Raw genomic sequence first — 20695 nt, 5'->3', positions numbered from 1 at the left:
ATTAATACCAGAGGATCTGTTAACCGTCCTGGGCCTGCCCAAACAAACCCCCTTCATACTGTGGGAGGAGATAAGGTCCCTGTAGTACACACAGGGAGGTGGCTGGGGAAGGCAGTGTGGATTGCTCCTCCCTTGGGAAAAGGCAAGCCCACTCGTGGGATTGTCTTTGCTCAGGGACCTGGATGTACTTGGTGGGTAATGCGGGAGGATGGGAATACTCAGTGTGTGCCTCAAGAACATTTAACCTTGGGGGGAAAGTAATCTGTGGGATGAGTTGTGTGTTGCAGGAAGTGATGGAGGAAGTAGGAACAATGAAGAGTGAACCAGACACGTGCAATGACGACCCAAACCTAGCCGGTGCTGGAGTCCAACGGTCAAGCATACTTCTGTCCTGAGCATCTATCTTGACAGATGGAAGCCAAGACACTGAACAACTGAAGAAGTGAAGAAAGCTTATGGAATAGATAAATGAATATTATGTGGGACCTGGGCATAACGTAAATGGTATGGAATAAGGGGTGGAGACTGTATTGGGTCTGGCTGAACTGGAATCGGTTTTCCCCTACAGCAGCCCTCACGGTGCTGTGGTTTATGCTGGGAGCTGCAGGGTGTTGATAGCACCCTGGTGTTGTGGCTGCTGCTGAGCAGTGCTTACACAGCACCAAGGCTCTTTCTGATATTTTCCCCAGTGGGACGGGGTGGGCAAGATCTTGGGAGGGGACACAGCCAGGACAGCTGACCCAAACCGACCAAAGGGATATTCCAGACCATATGACGTCTGCTCAGTATAAAGCTGGGAGAAAGGAGGAAGGGGGTGGGGTCACACTTGGTCCTCCGAGGCAACTACTACGCGTATTGGAGCCCTGCTTCCTGAGAAGGCCCCACATCGCCTCTTCATGGGAAGTAGAGAATAAATCTGTTTGCTTTTGCTTCCGCGCGCGGACTTTTGCTTTGCTTATATTAAAACTGCTTTTGTTTCACCCACAAGGGTTCGTTTATCTTCTTTCCCCTCTTTACCCTGTTGAGAAAACACAGGGAAGGGGGGGGGAAGTGATAGAGCGACTTGGTGGATACCTGGCATTTAGCCAGAGTCAAACCATCACATATGCTTTTATGTTGAGATAAAACACTTTAATAGTCAGTTAGTTTTCAATGAAATCTAGTCACCTAAGATTATATTCTTCTAAGAATAAATGAAAGAATCTTAAGAACCAAGTATTTCAAAATATAGTTGCAAATTAGGTATGTGGGTAAAATCCTGATATTCTGTATTTTCTGTATACATTCAGTATTAAAATAATCATAACTGTTAAAACAAACAAACAAAACATTACCTGGAAAGACATCATGTTTCCAGGGACAGTTTCTCAGCATCAGGTGATATTATTTGGTTCATGCCTTATTCTTGAATACGCTGCTGACTTCAGGCTGTACTTCTGAGAACTACATTAATGGTGTGCTATCACCGTTTGAATCAGAAAACTCTTAAGTAGAGCTATGCTGGCTATTAAATTATCAATTTCCATTCGTAATCAATGAACTTCTCTAATAACTCATACTGAATGCTTATCAGTACTTCTGGGCTTTGTCTTATTTTTCATTCCCATGTGAAAGACAGCTGATAGAATTAGTGAAGCATGACTTGGTTTTTAATCTAGGAAGGTTTTTTTTGTTTTATATACAGAGTATTTCCTTTTATATTAATATTTAATAATGCTCTTTCATAACCTTTTTAATTTCCTGTTCATTCATGCAATATGCCATTATAATGTATTTCGTTTTGTTAAAGTGGCTTAAAGTGAACTTATGAAAAACTGATTAGACACCTGCACATCTCTTAGCATAGCAAAATTCTGACATTAAAATAAAGTTCTCCCAGGGTTCAGTGGCCATTTATAAATTCTGATTAAAGTAATCTGAAATTATATTGTTTCTTTCAAAAAAGTTATGGTATCCCATGGATGTAAACTGTGCCACTTGACCATGTTATTCTGTTGAATATTAGTCCAGAAAAATTTGCGTATATTTATATGACAGTTGCCTGCTATTGAGACTAATAAACATATTGAAAAGTCAAAACATATATTTGGCTCCCACTGATTTAAGTATATAAATATGTTCAAGTTTGAATGATTTGCTTTTTTTTGAGGGTTGTGGAAGGGAATCTGGAAATTTCTGAGGAAAAGTAGATTTTAGAAAACATCATCCTTTTGAAGATGAACTAAATAATATATGTGTCTTGGGTCACTAGGATCTCACTATTACCATGAACTATTCTATCTTCCTTTGTAAAGACCTCTGGATGGATCTTTGCAAATGGAAATAAAATGTCTGTTCTGCCATGAGATAATTTTCAGACTTAACAGATAAGATCTTGCCTTTTTTAGCTAAGAACTATGGAATTCTTCCTGCCTGATTTCTGTGATCCCATTATTAGCTTAGTAATCATATAGGCTTTTTAGGACTTCCTTTTAAAGTTCATGTGAAGAGGAATTTCTTGCAAGCATCTGTCTCAAACTAGTTTATCTAGAGAATAAAAGGATACATATGAGGCTGATTAACTGTAATAAACCTATATTAAATGAAGTAGGTGTTCAAGAGGCTAAAGAAAGTCCTCCTTACAAAGCAGAAAATTCATCTTCCATGGTTTACTCTAAGAAAACAGTGAAAGAAATTATCAGGACAGAAGAGAAGATACCCATTTTCAAAACACCACTAGGGGAGATAATCACATCGTGAACAAGATGGCCTTTATGCACACATGGTGCTGAGAAAAAGAATAGGGTAATAGCCTCAGAAGTTCAGATGCTTCTGAAGTGAAGTATTGAAGTCTTTGCCATTCACCCATGACTATTTTAGTTTGTACAGTTACGGAAACACACTAAATAAACTAAATTGCAGAATACAGAGGGAAAGGATTTGTTTCATTCTAGAACATTCAAGTGTTCATTTGATATAACAAAGAGCCTGAAATTTGCACTCAGTCCTATAGGTAACAGTAACTACTGACAACCCCTTTTCACACCATAATAGATGGGGAAACAGAAGATGTGGGATAACTGGAAAAGATTACTAGCTAAAAAAGTTTAAAACTCTGAATTAATTTGCAAACCATAGAGTAACAGACAGTTTGTATATCAGAGTATGCCCAAAGAGAAACCAGCATAAAGCCAGCTTTTCTCTTTCTTATCAGTGAAGCCAAAAGGAATCACATTAATGTCAATATATTTAACTCATTATTGTTTTATACATTAACTTTCATTTACAAATATCTGGCAAATTAGTTGTAATAAGCACTTTCTATAGGAAATATGTTTATTGTCTATGACCACTAGGTAGTAAGTCTACAATACACACTTCAGGAAATTAAAGAGGAAAGAGGCTGTTCTATGGCTCTGAGGCCAAATTACACAGGATTGTTCACATCCATGCACCTAAACTCTCTTACTTACCAAAGGAGGGTGGTAGCAGTCAGATTGCCCATCAAGCATGGCTCCTGGTCCATGCCAACACCTGAAACACATCTGGCCATTGTCTGTGAAAGTGCCAGCTCTTCTGAGCTAAAGCAACAATGAGAACCATGATAACAACTGCCTGTTTTACATCAGTAAAGAAAGCCATAGTACTTCCATTCCAAATCACTGGACTGTAGATTAAGACTAAGAGATGGGCTTTCAAAGAACACACTGCAAAATGCACATCATTCTCCTTTCTAAAAAGGAAAAAAACCCCTCAAGCCTCAGTAGAACATCAAGCATTTTTTAAAAAGTGTTAAAGAGAAAACTGACAAGAAACCTAGTTTGAGACTCAGCACTGTAACCTGGTGAGATATTGGTACAGCTGCAGATCATTAAAAAAGTAGCTCTGAGCTACCTGCATTTTTCTCTCCTACATAAAAATTCCCCTGAAAATGTTTTCATTAAATTACAGTTATTGTTAAATATGTTCCTTTATGCTAACAGAGCAAGTAATAAGACCATACAGTTAATCTGTAGCTATATCACCACAAGAAATTTTCTTCATTTTGTGAAACCACATAACCAGAAGTTGTTTCTAAAATGTGGGGAAAAGAACCTAATTTTTAAAGTACCAGTGAAAAATAATAACAAGATGGGGAAAACACCTTTTTGAAAGACACTCTTTATAACAAATTACCCACATGTTTGCCTTAATTCCTATTAATTATTATTAGTTTCACTCTGTGGTGGTGCAATTCTTCCCCCTCCCCGCCCTTGTTGGGCTGCTTGGTGCCAGGTGTGATTCCATCCACATCTTCCCCGAGCCATACACCCATCTGTGGGGATAAGGACTGATAACGTTAAGGTGCCCCCTTAACAAGCCTGCCTCCTTCCCCTCCGGATGGCTCAGAAACGGTTTTAATGGCCCATCATCTCCTGATGGCCTGGCACACCTGTGAACAATAACAGAGTTGCACTTTACAACTGCCAGAAGGCACCAGAAGGTATTTGACAAAAGTCAATTACCTTGGACCCTATAAATTGCGACGAGGGACACCCTTTAAGCTCTCCTGGATCGCAGCGGGCCTGTGACCAGCATCTCCCCTGAGCTGGGAGCCTCTCAGGTACCAAAACCCTTAAGGTGTCGTCTGCTCCAGGCAGAAGGCCAGGGCCAAGTCCACCCGCTCGAGTCTCAGTTATCACCTGTTGAGAAATGCCAAGGCATTGTGAGTATTTGCTCTAAACTTGAGGAGGAAATTTTTTTTTGAGCTAACTTCTCTTTCACCCATTTTTCCCTGTTTATTTGTGTGTGTGGGTATGTATCCTTGTTCCTCTGTGTGTGTGTTTTATGCTCAATTTACTGAATCTAAATATCTTTGTTTCTGTATGTATATGTCTGTTTGGTGTATGTGCATGTATATATGTATAAATTTAAGGTACCATTAAGTAAATTAGAGTGAATCTTTTCATTTTAGAATCTGTGAATAAATTGCCCTTCTTTCTGAATTATTTGTATTGATAAATTTTTAGTTATTAATAAATCTAGATTTCTTACTAAATCATTACCATGTCAATACTTTCATCTGTGACACACTTATATTACCTTGCATAAAAAACAGTCACAGTTTTCCTTAAAATGTTTAGATAACGGAAGTAAAATATACTTCCCTTTCAATTTTACAAAAGAACTTGCTTGGTAAAACCCAGTTATTTCTAACACTCTCTAAACCTCTGTCATAATGAGGACAAAGGTAAGACTTACATATAAAATGGTTTAACACCTGTCTGTTTGCTAACACTCCATACCACCCTTTCCTTTTCTTAGGGTGACTTTGTAAAGCTTAAGGCTATTCACATAAACAAAAAAGAGCCTTATCTCATCCATTTAATACTGTTTTAATGTAGACTAGTTTTGATGATTGCCCACTTCTATAGATGTTCTGTAATTTAGGATGTTGGCAAACTAATTTAACTTGTCTGAAGTATAAATGGAAAAAGAATTAATATAATACATGTGGTATAAACAAAGTTCTTCTCATAAATATTTATTTTCTAGTCCAATCTAGTATTTGTTAGGAATGGGACTCTCTTTGTAGATAGGAAAGATTATATTAATCTTCTGAAAGGAAAAATGGGTTGCTGTCCAGTTGGCTGGTCAGGTGTTTGCTTTGATTTCTATTCATCAGCTTTTCAATTTTTTCTTTGTATAGTGATCAAGATCTACAGAATCTGGAAGCTTTTTCTATAAATGGTCCAAAATAAATAGGAGTGAACTTCTATTCTGTTTAACATTTTCTACACTGAGACAAACCAATTTAGGATGAGCAATTATACCATATAACGTGCCTAGACAAGCTATGAAATTTATACACCTGTGCTCTGAATATTTTCAGGTCAACATCCACTGGGTTTGCGTTAGGCAGGCATAGTTAAAATTGTGTCAAAGCTATGCCCTGTAGTATTAAACAAATTAGATCATCAGAGTTTCTTTCACTATGTAATTATTATAAGTATCAGATTATTATCTAGAAAGTTATCATGGATAAGAATAAAGATAGAAGTCCAGGGTTACTAATGGGTACACTTAGGACTCTATTAGAGATAAAGTATAATAGAAGAGTCTGGCTTCATATTTTACAAAGTCTACTAAACAGCCAAAGTTTTGTTAAGAGTTTTGCTTCCAATACAGTTTAATTTTCTGAAAGATAATATTAAGTAATGGCTCAAGGATTGTCAAGTGGCTACAGTAGGAAGTCTTATTTGTTAAGACTGATGTAGCTTTCCAGAAAGAAAAGACATAAAACTGTCAATACATAAAAGGTTACAGATTCAACAGAGCACTGTTAGGAAATGCTAACACTCAGTATTTTAAAACAGAAAATTAAGTGTCAGGACTAAATAAATTTTAAGAATATTTTCATATGAAGCAGTTCTACGGACTTAAATTTAAAGCATTGTTAAAGGTTATGGAAATAACCAAAAATAATATCAGCTATTAATTTATCTATAATTATTTCAAGGCAAAAGCTAGATATGCATAAAGATGTTTTAGTCTTAGCCTCTGAAGGGATTAAAGTGATAAAGAACGCAAAACTGGCATTTCAGAGGATGCAGTTGCCATCAGACATGGTTGGATGACTTCTGTGTCTGGAGTGTTGCAATTAAAGGATACAGGCTCTTTGGCTAAAACAGTCAGGGGAGACAAGAAGGGTGTTTATGCTCTGTGTCAATGGCCAGATGGAGTGCATGGATTTCTGCCTGGGGAGGAGTCAACCAAGAGTTTATGGGTCAGGATTAAAGGGAGGACAGGGACAGGAGACATCATAATGGAAGTCTGCTACAGGTCACCTGACCAGGAGAACAAGTGGATGAGGCCCTTTAAAGACAGATAGGAGCAGACACATTCACAAGCCCTGACCCTCATGGGGGACTTCAGCCCCCCTGATATCTGTTAGAGGGACAATACAGCAGGGCACAAGCAATCCAAGAGGCTCCTGGAAAAGCAAAGTTTCCTGAAAAGGAAAATAATCCCTTTTTGTAACAGGAAATCTCACATTAGTAGACTATACAGAAATACCAGTAGTAATTTCTGTAAAACCTTCTAAATGAGAGAAGTAAGAGGCATAGCTTGAAGCCAAAATTCTTTGCCTAAAATTTGGTCAACAAGCTTTATAATTTTCATTTTAGGAGAAATCACACAAACTTTTCAGCCATTACACAGAACTTTTTAGTGCAAGAGAGATGGATATACTGGAAAGACTCCAGTGAAGTGACACAAAGATAATGAAGACTGGTGTGTTACTCGTACAAGGAAAAGTTGGGAGGGCTGGGGTTAGTTAGCTCGGAGAAGAAAAGGCTTCAGGATTATCTTATCCATGTATTTAGATAACTTATAGGAGAGCATACAGTAGATGGAACCAGATGCTTCTCACTTGTACCCTGTGACAGAAGAGATAATGGGAACAAATTGAAACACAGGGGGATCAAATTAAGCATATAAAAGACCACTTTTCTGTGAGGCAGTAAAACACTGACATTTCCCAGAGAGGCTGTAGAGTCACCACCCTTGGAGATATTCAAAACCCAACTGAACACAGCACCGAGCACCCTGCTGTAACTGACCCTGCATTAAGGAGGGAGCGTAGACTAGATGATCTCTAGAGGTTCCTGGCAAACTTTTTCATCCTGTGATTCTACATAATTTTCAATAGAATATATGTGCTTTAAACAGCAAGAGTATATAGAACTAACATTTACTCTGAGAATGTTGACAAAGGCTGACCAGAGAAATGTCTATGATTTTTGTTCATACATAGGATAATGAATGATGAGTATATCACAAGGCTATTCAAATACATTGAGAGAAATCTTAGTATGTCAAAGACAACTTTTCATCAAACTACCTGTGAATACAGTACTGTATAATGTTACTTTATACTGAATTGGGAATTAGCAGCACCGTCTAGGTTCTGCTGTTTAACAGGTGTGAAATGTGCAGAGTCTTTCATCTGTGGGCACTGATTTTCAGACTTACAATCACTGGTGTGCTGAAGGATACTTATAAAAAGGGCAGGAATGATCATATTTGTCATGTATCTCCTATATGGCATATTTTGTCTCACACAGCATGATTTCATATGCCAAATATTAAATACAATGACCTGGAAAGATTGCTTACAGTCTATGAATGCCAGTAATTTATCTCTACAGCATGTTTTCATTGTCCTAATAATCAAAATGACAAGGATAAGTGGTTATACGTACAGTACATTAACATACTTTACTGTCATCTCTTATGCACTGCCACTGATTTGCAAGCCTCTATCAGATGATGTACACCACTCCCAAGGATGCCACCTGCTTATGGATAAGCATGTGTTCAAGAGTGTAACTGCTCTTGAGCATTAAGTCTCTGCAATGCCTCCAGTGCAGCACCATTCAGAGAACCCTGAGGATGTCCTGTATAAGTTGGAATGCCTGTATTGCATAGTAGTGGTCACATGGTACTCCACATATGAGAAACTTAAATAATTAACTCTGTGTCTGTACATGGCTGTGCAGCTTCTGGCTCTAAACCCTGTTCTTCGGGAAGTGTGGCTTGGGTATCTCTACCCAGCCTGCAGACAACATAAGAGGAACAAAACTGCTGTGATCATCTAGCCCTAGCATAGACACGAGAGGTGGAGGAAGGGTTTGTTGAGAAGGTCCGTTAGTCAGTAGAAATGGCTTTGATGTCATATGGACATCTACAGTTTTCACTGATATATAAAACAGTGTTTAAGAGCAAAAGTGGAAGATCCACATTCAGCTAAATGCCAAAATTGTCATTCCCGCTTAGAAGCGTACCTGCTAGTTCTTTCCTAAGCTGCAGGTTTTGAGGGGGAGAAGCAGTCGAGGAATCATTACCAGAAGCAACTTGGACAAGTATCTGCCAAACTTGACTCCCTCCCCCTTGAGTTCTACACAGTCACTCAACAATATCCTAGCTTTGACATAAACAGTATTTGACTGAGCTATTTAAATTATCTTTACTTTTATGTAAATTTAAATATTAATTTATTAAAATATTGTTTATAACACACAACATTATATTTTCTCATCATATGTTAAGCTAATAATTATATCATTGATTATAAATTAGTATTTTCTCTAGAACTATATTTACACTATTATATTTAAATTATTTACATTACTTGTATAGAGATGAAAGAATTATAAGTGAAAGGGAGAAATACAGGGGGAGGAGATTTACCAAATAGGATGAAAGAAGTGTCAGCTTAATACTACTGAAAAGAAAAGCTAACTAAAGAGGAGAGCTGAATTACTGAAAGAAACAGTGCTTGTCAGATATTTGAGAGGCAGATGTGGAAAAAGGAGAGAGGCAGAAACATGGAGGACTGTATTTTATTCCCAGTTGTCATGAGAAATATACACACAAAATGTAGAGAATTGTCTAGAAAATTAGTTCTTCTCTTCCCACATTTACTTTAGCCTAATTTGCCATCTGAAAGAATGATCCAGGCTCTACAAAAGTATACCATCTGTTAGCTCCAATAGAAAATCCCTTAGGTTGTTTTTATTTTTATAAGAAAAACTAATATATTGAAAAAATTAAACAATTCCATGGGAATTCCCATCCAAAGCTTGGGCTTGCTTGCTGTAGGATTGTCATAAACCCCCTTCCTAATTCAGCTGCACTGACTGCACGTTGCAAAACTCTGTATAGTAGATACATGTAAGCATTACTGTAACAAAATGTAGTGTAATTATTTTGGAGAAAGATTTACCTAAACTTTTTCCTCTGAAGAAATGAGATTTTTATTAAAATTTCACTGTTAGATACTGAGCAGACAACTGGAAGATTTATTTACTATTCTTCATAATTTTCAGACTATCCTTTATTGCTTTTGCCCTTTTTCCTCCAGAATGTATTTATTCAACAGTTTCCCCTTGTAAATAACTTAAAATCTATCACAATATCACAGATCATTAGCTGAATTAGAAGAAAAAGAAAACAAATCTATAGGGAAAAATCCTCCAGTTTGGGACAGAAATACAGGCCGTTTCTTTTATTAGTGTGGTTTCTTTGTCACTTTTATCTTGAAGGTGTTCCCTCTAGATGTGAGGTCAGTAAAAGAAAACAAAAGAACCTTTAATAAAAAGTTCTTCAATACTCCATCTATAGATATGTGAAGGTAACTAAAAACTATGTATCCCAGTTTTCTCTTTAGTCTTTGAAGCATTTTATGTTGTTGAAACTGCAACAGAACTTAAAATGGTATCACTGCCTTTTACTATGCTGGCTCTAAATAAAAATACTTATTTTTTTTTCTGAAAAGCTGGTTGTATTAGCAAAATGAAACTCTGGTTTATACACAGAAATGTAAAACCTTATTATACAATAAATTATTTAAAACAGGCTTTTTGGTGTGTATTTTGTGGTTGACTTTTGTGGCACATTTACCTAACTTGATAAAAAGCCATTCAATTCCTATTTACCCGGAACACAGGTAAGATAACCTGGGGAAAAAAGAAGCATGGATTAGGCCAGACCCATATCTTAAGCTAGAGAAAATAAAACTGAAGATATGATTGGGGTGAAGATCAGTGACATTGACTGGTCTCCCAAACCTAGTATGGACATCAACTAACAAGCCCCTGGATCACAGCACATGACTTCCTAAAGTACCAACCTGGGTTCCAGACTGTGATGGCTTAGGTATCTCCATCCAAAGCAAATTTATCTGCACATAATCAGATGATTACTACATATAGTTCTTATTAACATTAGTAAAAGAAAATTGGGTCATCTTTTATTAGCAGAGTATACACCTAACTATTTTGATAATGAGAAATAACAAAGTTGATAAGTAATAAAATATTTTTTGGGTATTCCACTATAAAGGCATAATTTTCTGTCTAAGTATGCAAATTTACAGTTATATATTAAGGACTCCAGAGGATTTTAGCTCCTGCCAGAATAATTGAATGCCAAGCATCTGCTAACAATCAGATCTGTTAGAAAGCTTCTTAAATAGCCAGGAATAGAAGAAGGTAAGATAACACTGTAATAATAAGTGTAATCTCAGAGGAAGGAAAATAAATAGAAAGGCAACAACCCATTCTGGTTTGATTGAAATTTTTCAATTTGCATATAAGGTAGAGTTTATAAAGTTTATAATTCTGTTTTGATTTATTCTCAGTGGCAGACTTTATAAAATACTCTAAAACAAGATAGATGTCATTTATTAATTACTGAGTGCCATCCAAAATAATTGTCATACAAATAGTTTACATAACAAAGATGTATAAATTATGTGAATCTCATACAGCCCTTGGTAATAACCTTTGCACTTTAGATTTTTTTACATATGATAAGAGTGGCAAAAAAATCCCAAGTGTTTTGTTAGTAGATTTTTGAAGAAATTTTTATTTGTAAACTGCATCTCTATTTAAAGTATTTAAGAAAGCACTTGAAAAAAATTAAAACACATTTCTGAAAAAAAATTAGAGTCTAATACTTTCATTTAGCACTCCCTTTTCAAAGGTATTTCTCAGTGGAAATGAAAAGTGTGTCTCACTGTAAATAATTTTTCACTGCAGAGTGCTCTTAGTTTTAACTGAATTCATTTTGGTCTAAAAAAATTAATCCTTAAAATAAGGAGTTTATTCTTAGTATCAGGTACAAATATGTACATTCTAAATGTGACCTCTTAAGATAAAGTGAAATGCTCCAAGTTTACTGTCCATGTGAGGGGCAGTTCCCCTATAACCACGTGATGACAGCACTTCAAATGGAGGCACTTTTAACTCCATCTACCACAAGTGGTCAAAGCAAGCACCTTGCAGAATGAAGTCCTTCAGTCTCTCACCATTATCTATGAGCAGAAACTCCAGTGATTTCCACTGCTTGGGTACTTCCTTTACTTAAAATAGGACTGACTCTATATAATAATAATAGACATTAATTAGAGCAATCTGACACATAACACCTTTTAAGATGTGGTTATGATAAAATGACAACTTGTGATGATGCAATTCTTATCCCCTCCTTGTTGAGTTGCTTGGTGCCAGGTGTGATTTCACCCATCTCCCCTGAGCTATACACCCATCTGTGGAGATAAGGACTGCTAACCTTAAGGTGTCCCTTTAACAAGCCTGGCTCCTGTTCCTCCTGATTGCTTAGAAATAGTTATAATGGCCCATCATCTCCTGATGGCCTGCCACACCTATGCCTGGGATGTCGTCAAATGGGAACAATAACAGAGTTGCACATTTATCAAGTTCTTGTGAAACTACTGGAAGGCACTAGAATACTTTGTTGTTTGTTTGTATCTGACAAAAGTCAGTTATCTTAGACCCTATAAATTGCAACCACGAGGGACACCCTTTGAGGTCTTCTGGATTGCAGGGGGCCTGTGACTAGCATCTCCCCTGAGCTGGGACGCCTCTCAGGTACCAAACCCCTCAAGGTGTCATCTGCTGCCAGAGCTGATGGAAGGCCAGAGCAGAGTCAACCTGCTCCAGTCTCAATTATCACCTGTTGAGGAATGCCAAGGCATTGTCAGTATTTAGTCTGAACTCAAGAGGGAAATTTTTCTTTGAGCTAGCTTCTTTCACCCGTTCTTCTTCTGTTTATTGGTGTGTGTGGGTACATACTTCATTCTACTGGATCCAAATACTTTTTCCTCTGTGTGTGTGTTTGTACGCTTTGTGTATGTGCATGTATATATGTATAAATTAACGTACCATTAAGTAAGTTAGTGTGAATCTTGTCAGTTTAGAATCTGTAAATAAGTAGCTTTTCTTTCTTTCAACATTTCTGAATCATTTTGTAAGGATAACTTGCTGTTAGTTATTAATAAATCTAGATTTCTTACTAAATCATTACTGTGTCAATACTTTAATCCATGACAGAACTGGATGTATGGGATGCAGAGATTTCTTGTGATCTGTTCAAGTAGATATTTATTTCCCTTTTAAGTGAAAAATGGATCAAAAGTCTCCCAGCACACATTCCCAGTACAGAGGCTGTCATGTCCTGCTCAGATGAGGGAGACAAATGACTCAGATTTGTAAATCCCCAATGGAGTGGACCACAGTGAGACAAATCTCAAAGTCCAAACACTTATTAAACTCCCACAACATACTAATCAGACATATGATATTTGGCTAAGTATATAATGAGTGGTGACAAGCAATACAGTATGCCTTGCATTGCTTAATGGTAGTGAAGGAAAAGGGGAAAAAGGAAAGGAGGGAGATGGAGGGAACTGATACAGAGAAAAGATTACTTATTTTGAGACATTTACTTATAGAAAACTGCTTAGCAACTTATTTACTTACTTATAGCAAGTTATGGTATTACTTATAGTATTCTTTAATATTGCTAAGAATCCTGCTTGCCCAGACTGCTCTGTGGAATTTTACCAAGGTCTATTGTGTTCAGCAAAGCAGAGCAGTTTACTGTGAAAATCTACCAAGAACTATAATATTCAGCAAAATATTATGCTTTCGTCCTTGGGGAACAGGTGTGTTCTAACTACTTGGGTCTTGGTAATGAGTAAAGATAGCCATATACGGACAGTAGAAGTTCTATTGTTTCTCTTAGATAAGATGGAATGAGTAAACCAGCTGAAAAACACGCTTGTTATACAAGAAATTGTCCGAGAGAATCTGCGCATGTTCTGAGGAAAAAACAAGGTGAGAAAGACTACGAGTCTTCCTCCCAAAGACAGCTGAAGATGCCCCCCAGGAGGCAATGCGTAGGTGCAAAGAGAACATAAACTGCTGACATCAGCCTTTCGAACTAACCCAGCCTTACTCATGCGTATGTATGTTTGTGTTAGGTAACCCAGTGAATATGGATATCCACACTCTATAAATTTTTGGTAAAATGTGCAGTGGGTGTGCAAGCTTTGTGGAGAAATCCCCTTGCACCCCGGCGCCAGAGTAAACATACCTGCTGTATAACTCTATTCAAGTTGTAGAGTCTTTTTCTGCAAATCAAATAGAGATCACTGGTCTGGGCTCCTGCATCGATCCTTCCAGTGACGGTTCCAGGAGGCATCTGTCTTCACTTCACTCTCCGGGTCCGTCTTACTGCTCTTTCCTCCCCCTCAATTTATATCCACTTTCCTTGGGTCCATCCCCTAGGTTGACCCACATACCTACATATCCCATGTATGAGAAGGGGTAAGGTGTTCCATGGGATGATGTAATTATCATGATCTGGTTAGTCTTCGTTAGCATATTCAGGGGTGTGAACTTTAATATGCATATGGTGGATAATGAAGCAAAGTTCATTCACTGGACAGATGGCCCTTGAAATTTGTCCAGATGCACCAGAGAAGGGCCGTCCTGTCACCACGGGACTCCCTCCTTCAGATGCATCCTGTGTTATTCGGGCAGCCTTATCATCTTAGGCCTCCACAACATCCACCCCATGACGATAGTTTTGTCTTGCAAGTGTTTGTGGCATTCCTTAACTTGGAAGGCCTTCACTCCCCCTGCTAAATTTTATCTCTTTCTCAGGCTGTTTTTCTGTCCTTGTTTCTCAGATGCCTGTTTTTACAAGTCTTCTCTTGCAGAGGCCACTTAGCATCATGTATTCTTCCATATGCTGCTAGACAGCCCTTTCTCAGAATGCAACCCTGTTTTCAAGAAAGTAACCAATCTGTTATTCATCAAAATACCTAAAAATTAACAACATAAAACTAACAACCAATTACATATCATTGTTGTTTAAAATACTAGAATGGCAAGCCAGCATTATATAAGCAATCCAGAGATAGATCTTACTTTGCAAGTCAAGCGTGGATGAAATGGAGGGAAGAAACCATCCTCCTAAAAATGCATCTAGTCTTTGAACTAAAATACACAGTCCTTTTACTAGTGAGTTAGTAAAGTGTATCCTGCACTTTGAATCCTTGTGTTTAGAGTAGAACTTCCTGTTTGCCCAGAGCAAAAGCAGCTTCACCAAATTAAGTGCATAGTGCAGAAAATGATGTTTCAAAAAAAACCACAAAAACAAAAAACAACAGGTTGGGGCAAGCAAGCACCTCTTATTCTGGAAATGACTGGTTATTGAACTGACAAACGACAGTAGTCTTCCATCAGTAAAGTTTTCACTAAAAATCAAAGATTTTCCCATCTTATTTGTTAACAACCTCAGGGAAGATGACATACATAAAACACAACAAGCACTTGTGAAAACTGAACAAAATTTGACATTTCATTATATATTATTAGTGATTGTTCTATAGAAAAAAGTTATCTCCTTTGATAACTGAAGCCAAAACAGAGGAGCTTCATGGTATAACAAGACATTTATTTGAATTTCAGTGCATCGAATAATTAAAACACAAGGCTTTACAAGATGGTGTACCTGTATCCTATTCATAGCTTAGATATGGGTGTTTTTAATCAGAACACGTCAGAAAAAAAAGTTTATTGAGCATATACATGCAATCAGTAAAATGAGCCCCTGAAGCATAATATCCTCTGAGATTTTGCTTGTTTTCACCATAAGGAGTGAAATAATCTGTATTTGTGGACACCATATTGCACCAAGCCCCTGTGGCTTTACTTCTGCCTGGTCTCTCAGAGAACAGAGAATGGAAACATTCTGTCAGCAGGGGTCAAACTGCAAACAGAGCCAACTGCTAGGGAAACACAGCTCAGGTTGCTGTCATAGCTATCAGAATGTGTTTTCCTTTACATAAACACTCACACAGTAATGCTTTCTGAAAAACCATATTCAGCATGGACAGAAATCTCTGCTGGGGTTCACATCTCACTGAAGGAGCAACCAACGGAAGGACGTTACATGTGGTGTTTATGCTAAACACATTGGCATCAGAAACTGCCACCGCTCAGTGGTGACATCACATATCACAGTATTCGAGAACACGCAGTAGCAGCCACCTTCCAGTGATCTGATCCAAAATACTAAGTCAGCAACACAGAGTAGTTTCATAACGGCAAGGAAAGAATGACTAATTAAAATTCTATCCTGTTAAGAAAGCAGCATCTATTTGAGGGAGACAATCTAAAATTCACCTTCATCTCTGCTGATAGTAACGATGCAGAAATTAACATTTAAAAAACATAAATTCTGATTCTTGGCTTAAATATAAAAATAATGCATATTACTTGTCAGATCTAAAAGTGCAGAAAATCAAAATGCTTTTTTTTCCTGCTTATTTGAAGATTAGAGACTTCACATATTCAGTAGTACTGCAGGGCATGAAAAGCTATGTTTTCTTAATGCAAAACTTCAAGTTCATTATAGGAATATTAACTTTTCTGAAGCTGAAATTGGAATTAAACTATAGATATATCAGTAAAAAAATACTTGGTTTGTTGTTTAGATATATGGGCCATAGCTTTAATTCACTGAAATATCTTGCATGAAACATTATTTACAACCACAAAGCATGTACAGTCCAGAAACCCTGAAAAGAGTAAATCAGCATCATGGCTCTATAGTTGAACAAAAACATCTGGAAAGTTACAGTGTCAATGCCCTGCAGTGAAAAGTTCATGCAGCAGTGTCAAATCTGGAATCTGATGACTTCCTCTATTCTTCCAATCTTCACCTCTGATTTCAAACAATGAAAGTCATTGAGACTATTTACTAGAAAGCAGTATTTTGATACAACTGAAACAGAGTCAGACCCAGAAAGCTAGCTTGACTGTTAAACCGCCTCTAAAACATCTAGTATCTTCACAGAAGACTGCCCATACAGTGGAGATGCAAAAGGCATAATATCGGACATAATTTGGACTCATTTATTTAGGTCATCTGTGTTTGAGAAAAATAAGTCAAATATCATATAAAAGAAACTTTAAGTTTGTTTGTGGTCTGTTTTCTGTCACCATTATGAAAATGTATTTTAAAATGCAGAACCCATGTTGTGTAGAGTCAGATCACTTCCACTTTATATGCATTAACACTGGATAATCCTGTTTTTCTTGTACTCTTCATTAGTCAACATGAGATTTTATTTTAATTGGTTTGGGATTAAAGAACACTTTTCTAAATTTGAGCATTGAAAGCTATTGCATACAAATTCCTTTAGCATTGTCCCAGACTGCCTATTCTGTCATTTAGAGCAAAGGAAATGTATTTTTTTAGGAAAAAAATTGAAATAAAATAAAAGCTTAAAAATGTTCTTTTCTATCCTTCTTCCTCACGACTGGAACAGATAGACTGTAATAAATATTTTTGTAGATGATATTATTTAAATAGTAAAATAATCTTTTTGGAAATAATTTCTTTCTGCTTTCTGCTGAATCTAATTCATTGAATTTCATACTCAGGCAAAGGTCAGTGTCAAGCCTTCCTACCAAGGACTCTAAGGGACAGAAAGGTCAGTAAAACTGTTATCAAAAAATGCCCTAGTTAGCAAAAAATCCAGAGCTAATATTTTGGAAGGCATCAAAATCAGGTCCTAGAGATGATGATCCGGTTACACCAAATTGATGGTTCTAAGACTTCAGACACAGCTGATATCATAGATCCATGGGCTAGAGCAGCATATAGGTAATCATGGGTTTCATTCAGGGGAATTTTATCCTCCCTGTTACCCATAAAGAAAGAATGTAGATACACCTTGCCTGGTCATTTCTTGGCACTATTGTGTGCTGTACTACTGGAAGTCCCCTCCAGAACCATTAACTGTAGCTGGATTCTCAGTATTTTTGTGCACAGAGCAAATTACATGATTGTCACACTATGCATTCTATTGCTTATCAAATAAGTCAATATCCAGCACAGAGCTGGTATGAGCCTTCTCAATACTCTACTGTCTTTTGGTCTGGCTTGTTCCAGTCTGTGAATGATAAAGGAGATGGTTAAATAGGTCTTGGTTAAATGCTCCAACTACTTTCATAAAATTCTGCTCTGGTTGATTTGTTTTACTTGAGAAGTTATATCTGGAGCAGAAGTTACATATAGTACATACCACTGTAATCATTTCAGTTTAGATTTGGCTGAAGTTCAGGTGTATTAGAGGGGAAAAAAAAAAAAAAAAAAAAAAAAGAATGCATACTGGAAAGTTTTGATTTTGTTCTGGAAAAAAAAACCATATGATGTTAGTGTTTGCTACAAAGGATAATCTGAGAACATTTCCTAGCAGGAACTTAATTTTACATTTTTAAAATATACATTCTAAATTTAAATGTGATTTCAAAGATACTGACATACTTTACTTTTATTCTATTTTAAAATAAGGAGAATTATTTTTCAGAATCAGCTGAAGAATTTTTCCCTGGCCATCTACTCTATTTGTTTTTAGAAAAACAATGTAAGTAAGAATACCTAAAGATTATTTTATGTATTTGTTGTTTAGTCAGTAATAGATGTTAGCTAAATATACACAGAATAGAAATATTTATCTGACTACACTATCATACAGCATGAAATATTGAGAAGGATATTATTGTTACTAACTTGTCACATCTTGGATTCTTCCATATCCATTCACTTTTATTTCAACTGCATCAACACTCGAAAAGAAATTTCAAATATTTCCAAAATACAAAGTTTTGAAATAAAAACTCTTATAATCAATATCGTAAAGCTATTTTACACCAGAATGTTCATTCCTGAGTGATTTAAATTAGAACTTTCTAAATAGCCCTCCTCTCCTCTATCTTGTCAGTATAATCCCTGTATTCTTCTACAGTTGCAGACAGAAATGATAGAAAAAATCTGTTGTCTAATCCGTACATTGACAATGGCAGACTGCTCATTATTAATTTCCAGTCTTTTCATAAAGACTGGAAATTTCCATAATCCTATCCCCAGTGTTTGGATCCTCCCCCTTGCTCAAATTTTATTTTTTGAGCTCTTTTATTGTTTCCTCTGACTTTCTCTTCAACATGTTCCTCTACACCGTTTCTTACATTGCTGCTTTCTACTTTTATTGAAGCCTTTTCCATGCAGTATTATTGTCTTTCATAGTTATTTATCTCCTGAAGATGTTTCCTTTCTAGCTACCTCACCTGCTTGGTCTCTAATTATTAAACGTGCATCACATAGAAAATTTTAATTTCCCTGTTGTTCACAAATGAATACACAATGTAAATCTGACAGGCTCTCTCATGTAAGAAAACATTGCATAAAAAGGTAATACAGAAAACAAATCTTGATGACATAACTGGAACAAGAGTTACTTCTGCCTTTTGAGAGACCGTTGTTATGAACCATAGAAAACAGGCCATCTGGACCTTGCAATGTGGTGTTTATAAAACCTGAGAGTAAGCAATGATTTTGAAGTGAAAGAAAATAAGTGTTTGATAGACTCTAGTAATATAAAGAGCTATTTCAAATGAACTTCTGAATTTACTTCTAAAATTTATAACACACTAGATAGAACTAGCAAGAATCACTGAGCAGGAATTCTTCCTGCAGTAATGAGTCTCCAGTTCACATCATCAAGGCACAGAAACTTCCTTGGGCTATGGCAGAGGAACATGCTGAGACATTCATTATGATGTGTTACCTTGTAAGTCTGACATGCCACCTTTTTTCCTAGTTATGCCAAGCAGAAGGACTGATAATACAAGACCTCTCCTTGGAGAAAGGGATTCACAGTTCGATATTTGTAGCTGATTTTGTCCACAAACCCCAAGTTATAAGTCTAGCTTCCAATTTCTGCAATAAATTATGCAATTTTCTGGTTTATATTCTTTAATTTTGAAATTGAATTAATTCATTGTGGGGTTAAAAATACGTCCTCTTCCTTCATGGCTTGTGATGATTGTTTAAACAACATAGAAAAAAATTTCAAAATTATTTCCTTTCTGAAGGAAAGCTGGAGACTATACAAAATTAAAAAAAAAAAAAAAAGAAAAAAAAAAAGAAGAAGATTTAATTTAGAAACATAAATTAGCCCTTCTAGTTCAATATAATCCATAGTTGAATTTTTTAATGATTCTAGCAGATACATTCTGGACTTTTACATTTCTATCTCCTTTCCTTCCCCTTAGCAAAACAAAAAAAGCAATACATAAATTGCAAGGAAGACAACGATGGCCCTTGTACTTACTTGAGAAATAATTATCCAAAAAATCACACAGAAAGGAAATCCAAGCAGTTATCAAAGAAGCCTAACTGAATGTTTTAGGACAAAGTCTTTGTAACTACAGGTAAAGCTGTCCAAAGGTCTTAGAAATTTTCTGGGGTTTTATTAGATCTTGCATTATTTCAATTTTTAATATCAATGTGGCAAACAAGTTTGTTTTCTAGTGTTACCTTTTTCTCTCACTTAAATATCACTGTGTGCAATACACATAGACTCATAGTAAATTAATTTTAAAGTCAGAGACAGATTATTAAAGTCAGATTATTCTTTTACATTTAGAGTAGCATTAACATCTCTCATCCCTACCCTAAGCTAAAAGAAACAAAAAAACTAACACCCAGCTGTGTACTATAAAGCATGCTTGCCTTACTTTTACATGGTACTAAAACTCCTCTTTTTTTTCTGTTCTTAAGATCAATCAACATTGTGTTATTTTTAGTAAGATGACGTGCTTCAAACAAAATATACCCAAGAAAAACAGATGCAGAATAATTGGTTTCTATCGCATTTCACTCTTACAAATTACTAAATAAGATAAACATCAATTTTAAAAAACTAATTATGTAATTAATATTAATGTTGAGATATATTTAAATACATAATAAAATATTCTTCCAGAAAAAAATCATTAAATCGTGTCACATT

Source organism: Athene noctua, chromosome Z (assembly GCF_965140245.1).
Source record: "Athene noctua chromosome Z, bAthNoc1.hap1.1, whole genome shotgun sequence".
NCBI classification, from domain to species: Eukaryota; Metazoa; Chordata; class Aves; order Strigiformes; family Strigidae; genus Athene; species Athene noctua.
Note: the sequence above shows the minus strand (reverse complement) of the source record.